General features: G+C 40.8%; 1 long non-coding RNA gene and 10 other non-coding genes across 12 annotated transcripts in view; all 11 read right to left on the bottom strand.

The window, feature by feature from the left end:
* LOC127938558 (uncharacterized) overlaps positions 1 to 7,500 on the bottom strand; it is a 95,219-nt gene that overhangs the window by 16,108 nt on the left and 71,611 nt on the right. The window lies entirely within an intron of this gene.
* Positions 1,361 to 1,433, bottom strand: trnak-uuu (transfer RNA lysine (anticodon UUU)). The gene has a single exon. It is a non-coding gene; the product is annotated as a tRNA-Lys (tRNA).
* Positions 1,557 to 1,638, bottom strand: trnas-uga (transfer RNA serine (anticodon UGA)). Its single transcript has one exon. It is a non-coding gene; the product is annotated as a tRNA-Ser (tRNA).
* Positions 1,770 to 1,841, bottom strand: trnah-gug (transfer RNA histidin (anticodon GUG)). Its single transcript has one exon. It is a non-coding gene; the product is annotated as a tRNA-His (tRNA).
* On the bottom strand, positions 1,997 to 2,078 carry trnas-aga (transfer RNA serine (anticodon AGA)). The gene has a single exon. It is a non-coding gene; the product is annotated as a tRNA-Ser (tRNA).
* Positions 3,699 to 3,771, bottom strand: trnak-uuu (transfer RNA lysine (anticodon UUU)). The gene has a single exon. It is a non-coding gene; the product is annotated as a tRNA-Lys (tRNA).
* On the bottom strand, positions 3,894 to 3,975 carry trnas-uga (transfer RNA serine (anticodon UGA)). Its single transcript has one exon. It is a non-coding gene; the product is annotated as a tRNA-Ser (tRNA).
* On the bottom strand, positions 4,334 to 4,415 carry trnas-aga (transfer RNA serine (anticodon AGA)). The gene has a single exon. It is a non-coding gene; the product is annotated as a tRNA-Ser (tRNA).
* Positions 6,050 to 6,122, bottom strand: trnak-uuu (transfer RNA lysine (anticodon UUU)). The gene has a single exon. It is a non-coding gene; the product is annotated as a tRNA-Lys (tRNA).
* Positions 6,245 to 6,326, bottom strand: trnas-uga (transfer RNA serine (anticodon UGA)). The gene has a single exon. It is a non-coding gene; the product is annotated as a tRNA-Ser (tRNA).
* Positions 6,458 to 6,529, bottom strand: trnah-gug (transfer RNA histidin (anticodon GUG)). The gene has a single exon. It is a non-coding gene; the product is annotated as a tRNA-His (tRNA).

Here is a 7,500-nt window from a genome sequence, read left to right as displayed (position 1 = left end):
GAGAGATATCTATAGAAAGCTTGACATGTCTACTTTTAAACTAAACGAGTGCTGCCTAAACAAATGTTCTGTGATAAAGTAATCCATATGAAACAAGGCGATGTCCTTTTTTCACGTCTCCCTTCATTATATCTAATGTGACCACGCCCCACGCTGAACGCTCTATTCAGATTCAAACTGAAGCGCAGCTTGAATACGCCCACACAGAAGAAAAGCAGCCAGGACTGTTGTTCAAGTGCTTTTATTTTACTGTTTGCTTCGCGATGAGAGGAATAACACATAATCCACCCCAAAAAGATGTGGCGTGGTTGAGGATTTGAGAAATGGATTTCCTCAGAAAAAAGAATGAAGCACTTTATTCAGCAGAGATCATAACATGAGTAAGTCTCTTTATATTTATTTATATACTTGTACTAGCTTTCACATAACGTCTAAACATTTTACTAGTTAGACTCTTTCCAAACTATAATTCTTGACTAAATGTATAATTAAGTTAAATATTATGAAGTTCCAATAACAATATATACAAAACTATACCATTCAAAAGCTTGATGTAAATAATATAAATGTAACAAATACATGTAACTGTAACAAATGTACAAAAAATGGTGTTCTTTTAATTTACCCCCTAAAAAACCTGAAAAATGTCCTCTGCTATTTTCAACATTAATAATAATGATAACAATAAATGTTTTTTTGTTGTTGTTGTTTTTTAGAAATTCAGATTGTTAAAAGGATTTCTTGAGGATTGTGTGACTGGAGTAATAATGCAAAAATAAATTAGTTTGAAAGTCAGCTTTGATTGTTCCTATAAACTGTTAACTGCTCCCCCATATTAAAGTATGTTGTGGGATAATTAAATATATTCTAAATAAACTACAAACTTAAAATGATATACATTTATTTTGTTCTCACGTTCTTTCTTGTAACACCTCCCTCTCAGTGACAACAGCTGAGCTGAGCGGCTCTTTATGCAGCTCATTATGCAGGGCTTTGTCTTCTCAGGTGTAAATCATAATGACATTCATGATAGTTGACGCCTACTCTCATATGACCTTTACCAACAAAAAGTGTCTTAGAAAATGTAAATCAATGTATTGTTTTCTGTAAGTGAGTAAACAAGATGATTTTCACATGAATTGCAAAGAAAAATCTAGGCTACAAGCTCCAGTTCTCAAAAATTCCAGGCACCATTGTTCTTTATGTTTGCCTTGTTCAAGTGTTTTAACACTGTTCGTTGTTCACTAACCACAAGGGAGATCCCTTGATCCCCGAGAGCAGGAAGGAACACCGTTCCAGTACAGAGTCAGCAGAAGAGATGGACCGTAGTGATAGCAAGGTGAGGCCAAAGAAAGACCTTCGCCCGAACAGGGACTTGAACCCTGGACCCTCAGATTAAAAGTCTGATGCTCTACCGACTGAGCTATCCGGGCTCTTGTGGAGCAAAGAAGAGACGCAGGTGTCACGGGATGAAAGCTAGAAGCAGTTAGGACAAAGGGACCATAGAAGGCACAATTACCATCACAGAAAGCTAAAGCAATACTGCAAAACCCTCCCGTAGTCGGCAGGGTTCGAACCTGCGCGGGGAGACCCCAATGGATTTCAAGTCCAACGCCTTAACCTCTCGGCCACGACTACGTCTTGCGGCAGGCTGCCTGCCCAGTTGTCTGGTCTCACCCTGCACAGGCCAGGCATCAAAAACAAAATAGAGAAGAAAGATGAGGTGGTAAAAAAATGGCAACCTTCCCGTACACTCTACGCCAGAGTATTGCCGTGACCCGGATTCGAACCGGGGTTGCTGCGGCCACAACGCAGAGTACTAACCACTATACGATCACGGCGTGCCACTGGCTCACCCGAGTTAACCCCTGGAGCCCGAATAGAAGAAGCACCAGCGGTGTGTTGGTCCATCGAAGAGGGACTGGACATTTCGCAAATCAGTGGGAGGACCTTGAAAAATTCATGGACGCTTTTCCTCACGGCCTTCAGCAAACAGCGTAGTCGGCAGGATTCGAACCTGCGCGGGGAGACCCCAATGGATTTCTAGTCCATCGCCTTAACCACTCGGCCACGACTACAAGAAAAGACCAACTCCTGCTCAGTTTGTGTGCAACACTGCTGCCTGGCCTTCTTGCAAACATCCCAGCTCAAAAGGGTTGTAAGGGTTTCCTTTTTTTGGATACAGACATAATAACAACAAAACTTTGTGCACTTCTAAAGATAACAAACAAGATGTGCTGTCTGCAGCCTTTGTCTGCGCTGATCTTCATTTACAAACACGTCATTAAAATGAACTGTAACTCTGTGAATACTCAACGAAGAGACATGAGAGAGATATCTATAGAAAGCTTGACATGTCTACTTTTAAACTAAACGAGTGCTGCCTAAAACAAATGTTCTGTGATAAAGTAATCCATATGAAAACAAGGCGATGTCCTTTTTTCACGTCTCCCTTCATTATATCTAATGTGACCACGCCCCACGCTGAACGCTCTATTCAGATTCAAACTGAAGCGCAGCTTGAATACGCCCACACAGAAGAAAAAGCAGCCAGACTGTTGTTCAAGTGCTTTTATTTTACTGTTTGCTTCGCGATGAGAGGAATAACACATAATCCACCCCAAAAAGATGTGGCGTGGTTGAGGATTTGAGAAATGGATTTCCTCAGAAAAAAAAGAATGAAGCACTTTATTCAGCAGAGATCATAAACATGAGTAAGTCTCTTTATATTTATTTATATACTTGTACTAGCTTTCACATAACGTCTAAACATTTTACTAGTTAGACTCTTTCCAAACTATAATTCTTGACTAAATGTATAATTAAGTTAAATATTATGAAGTTCCAATAACAATATATACAAAACTATACCATTCAAAAGCTTGATGTAAATAATATAAATGTAACAAATACATGTAACTGTAACAAATGTAACAAAAAATGGTGTTCTTTTAATTTACCCCCTAAAAAACCTGAAAAATGTCCTCTGCTATTTTCAACATTAATAATAATGATAACAATAAATGTTTTTTTGTTGTTGTTGTTTTTTAGAAATTCAGATTGTTAAAAGGATTTCTTGAGGATTGTGTGACTGGAGTAATAATGCAAAAATAAAATTAGTTTGAAAGTCAGCTTTGATTGTTCCTAATAAACTGTTTAACTGCTCCCCCATATTAAATTATGTTGTGGGATAATTAAATATATTCTAAATAAACTACAAACTTAAAATGATATACATTTATTTTGTTCTCACGTTCTTTCTTGTAACACCTCCCTCTCAGTGACAACAGCTGACTGAGCGGCTCTTTATGCAGCTCATTATGCAGGGCTTTGTCTTCTCAGGTGTAAATCATAATGACATTCATGATAGTTGACGCCTACTCTCATATGACCTTTACCAACAAAAAGTGTCTTAGAAAATGTAAATCAATGTATTGTTTTCTGTAAGTGAGTAAACAAGATGATTTTCACATGAATTGCAAAGAAAAATTCTAGGCTACAAGCTCCAGTTCTCAAAAATTCCAGGCACCATTGTTCTTTATGTTTGCCTTGTTCAAGTGTTTTAGCACTGTTCGTTTTTCACTAACCACAAGGGAGATCCCTTGATCCCCGAGAGCAGGAAGGAACACCGTTCCAGTACAGAGTCAGCAGAAGAGATGGACCGTAGTGATAGCAAGGTGAGGCCAAAGAAAGACCTTCGCCCGAACAGGGACTTGAACCCTGGACCCTCAGATTAAAAGTCTGATGCTCTACCGACTGAGCTATCCGGGCTCTTGTGGAGCAAAGAAGAGACGCAGGTGTCACGGGATGAAAGCTAGAAGCAGTTAGGACAAAGGACCATAGAAGGCACAATTACCATCACAGAAAGCTAAAGCAATACTGCAAAGCCCTCCCGTAGTCGGCAGGGTTCGAACCTGCGCGGGGAGACCCCAATGGATTTCAAGTCCAACGCCTTAACCTCTCGGCCACGACTACGTCTAGCGGCAGGCTGCCTGCCCAGTTGTCTGGTGTCACCCTGCACAGGCCAGGCATCAAAAACAAAATAGAGAAGAAAGATGAGGTGGTAAAAAAATGGCAACCTTCCCGTACACTCTACGCCAGAGTATTGCCGTGACCCGGATTCGAACCGGGGTTGCTGCGGCCACAACGCAGAGTACTAACCACTCTACGATCACGGCGTGCCACTGGCTCACCCGAGTTAACCCCTGGAGCCCGAATAGAAGAAGCACCAGCGGTGTGTTGGTCCATCGAAGAGGGACTGGACATGTCGCAAATCAGTGGGAGGACCTTGAAAAATTCATGGACGCTTTTCCTCACGGCCTTCAGCAAACAGCGTAGTCGGCAGGATTCGAACCTGCGCGGGGAGACCCCAATGGATTTCTAGTCCATCGCCTTAACCACTCGGCCACGACTACAAGAACAGACCAACTCCTGCTCAGTTTGTGTGCAACACTGCTGCCTGACCTTCTTGCAAACATCCCAGCTCAGTCAGCAAGCGGACTGTAACCCAGTAAAGGGTTTCCTTTTTTTGGATACAGACATAATAACAACAAAACTTTGTGCACTTCTAAAGATAACAAACAAGATGTGCTGTCTGCAGCCTTTGTCTGCGCTGATCTTCATTTACAAACACGTCATTAAAATGAACTGTAACTCTGTGAATACTCAACGAAGAGACATGAGAGAGATATCTATAGAAAGCTTGACATGTCTACTTTTAAACTAAACGAGTGCTGCCTAAAACAAATGTTCTGTGATAAAGTAATCCATATGAAAACAAGGCGATGTCCTTTTTTCACGTCTCCCTTCATTATATCTAATGTGACCACGCCCCACGCTGAACGCTCTATTCAGATTCAAACTGAAGCGCAGCTTGAATACGCCCACACAGAAGAAAAAGCAGCCAGACTGTTGTTCAAGTGCTTTTATTTTACTGTTTGCTTCGCGATGAGAGGAATAACACATAATCCACCCCAAAAAGATGTGGCGTGGTTGAGGATTTGAGAAATGGATTTCCTCAGAAAAAAAAGAATGAAGCACTTTATTCAGCAGAGATCATAAACATGAGTAAGTCTCTTTATATTTATTTATATACTTGTACTAGCTTTCACATAACGTCTAAACATTTTACTAGTTAGACTCTTTCCAAACTATAATTCTTGACTAAATGTATAATTAAGTTAAATATTATGAAGTTCCAATAACAATATACAAAACTATACCATTCAAAAGCTTGATGTAAATAATATAAATGTAACAAATACATGTAACTGTAACAAATGTAACAAAAAATGGTGTTCTTTTAATTTACCCCCTAAAAAACCTGAAAAATGTCCTCTGCTATTTTCAACATTAATAATAATGATAACAATAAATGTTTTTTTGTTGTTGTTGTTTTTTAGAAATTCAGATTGTTAAAAGGATTTCTTGAGGATTGTGTGACTGGAGTAATAATGCAAAAATAAAATTAGTTTGAAAGTCAGCTTTGATTGTTCCTAATAAACTGTTTAACTGCTCCCCCATATTAAATTATGTTGTGGGATAATTAAATATATTCTAAATAAACTACAAACTTAAAATGATATACATTTATTTTGTTCTCACGTTCTTTCTTGTAACACCTCCCTCTCAGTGACAACAGCTGACTGAGCGGCTCTTTATGCAGCTCATTATGCAGGGCTTTGTCTTCTCAGGTGTAAATCATAATGACATTCATGATAGTTGACGCCTACTCTCATATGACCTTTACCAACAAAAAGTGTCTTAGAAAATGTAAATCAATGTATTGTTTTCTGTAAGTGAGTAAACAAGATGATTTTCACATGAATTGCAAAGAAAAATTCTAGGCTACAAGCTCCAGTTCTCAAAAATTCCAGGCACCATTGTTCTTTATGTTTGCCTTGTTCAAGTGTTTTAACACTGTTCGTTTTTCACTAACCACAAGGGAGATCCCTTGATCCCCGAGAGCAGGAAGGAACACCGTTCCAGTACAGAGTCAGCAGAAGAGATGGACCGTAGTGATAGCAAGGTGAGGCCAAAGAAAGACCTTCGCCCGAACAGGGACTTGAACCCTGGACCCTCAGATTAAAAGTCTGATGCTCTACCGACTGAGCTATCCGGGCTCTTGTGGAGCAAAGAAGAGACGCAGGTGTCACGGGATGAAAGCTAGAAGCAGTTAGGACAAAGGACCATAGAAGGCACAATTACCATCACAGAAAGCTAAAGCAATACTGCAAAACCCTCCCGTAGTCGGCAGGGTTCGAACCTGCGCGGGGAGACCCCAATGGATTTCAAGTCCAACGCCTTAACCTCTCGGCCACGACTACGTCTAGCGGCAGGCTGCCTGCCCAGTTGTCTGGTGTCACCCTGCACAGGCCAGGCATCAAAAACAAAATAGAGAAGAAAGATGAGGTGGTAAAAAAATGGCAACCTTCCCGTACACTCTACGCCAGAGTATTGCCGTGACCCGGATTCGAACCGGGGTTGCTGCGGCCACAACGCAGAGTACTAACCACTATACGATCACGGCGTGCCACTGGCTCACCCGTGTTAACCCCTGGAGCCCGAATAGAAGAAGCACCAGCGGTGTGTTGGTCCATCGAAGAGGGACTGGACATGTCGCAAATCAGTGGGAGGACCTTGAAAAATTCATGGACGCTTTTCCTCACGGCCTTCAGCAAACAGCGTAGTCGGCAGGATTCGAACCTGCGCGGGGAGACCCCAATGGATTTCTTGTCCATCGCCTTAACCACTCGGCCACGACTACAAGAACAGACCAACTCCTGCTCAGTTTGTGTGCAACACTGCTGCCTGACCTTCTTGCAAACATCCCAGCTCGGTCAGCAAGCGGACTGTAACCCAGTAAAGGGTTTCCTTTTTTTGGATACAGACATAATAACAACAAAACTTTGTGCACTTCTAAAGATAACAAACAAGATGTGCTGTCTGCAGCCTTTGTCTGCGCTGATCTTCATTTACAAACACGTCATTAAAATGAACTGTAACTCTGTGAATACTCAACGAAGAGACATGAGAGAGATATCTATAGAAAGCTTGACATGTCTACTTTTAAACTAAACGAGTGCTGCCTAAAACAAATGTTCTGTGATAAAGTAATCCATATGAAAACAAGGCGATGTCCTTTTTTCACGTCTCCCTTCATTATATCTAATGTGACCACGCCCCACGCTGAACGCTCTATTCAGATTCAAACTGAAGCGCAGCTTGAATACGCCCACACAGAAGAAAAAGCAGCCAGACTGTTGTTCAAGTGCTTTTATTTTACTGTTTGCTTCGCGATGAGAGGAATAACACATAATCCACCCCAAAAAGATGTGGCGTGGTTGAGGATTTGAGAAATGGATTTCCTCAGAAAAAAAGAATGAAGCACTTTATTCAGCAGAGATCATAAACATGAGTAAGTCTCTTTATATTTATTTATATACTTGTACTAGCTTTCACATAACGTCTAAACATTTTACTAGTTAGACTCTTTCCAAA

Source organism: Carassius gibelio, chromosome A20 (assembly GCF_023724105.1).
Source record: "Carassius gibelio isolate Cgi1373 ecotype wild population from Czech Republic chromosome A20, carGib1.2-hapl.c, whole genome shotgun sequence".
Taxonomy (NCBI): domain Eukaryota; kingdom Metazoa; phylum Chordata; class Actinopteri; order Cypriniformes; family Cyprinidae; genus Carassius; species Carassius gibelio.
The sequence above is the reverse complement of the archived record's forward strand: the minus strand, read 5'-3'. Positions and strand labels throughout refer to the sequence as shown.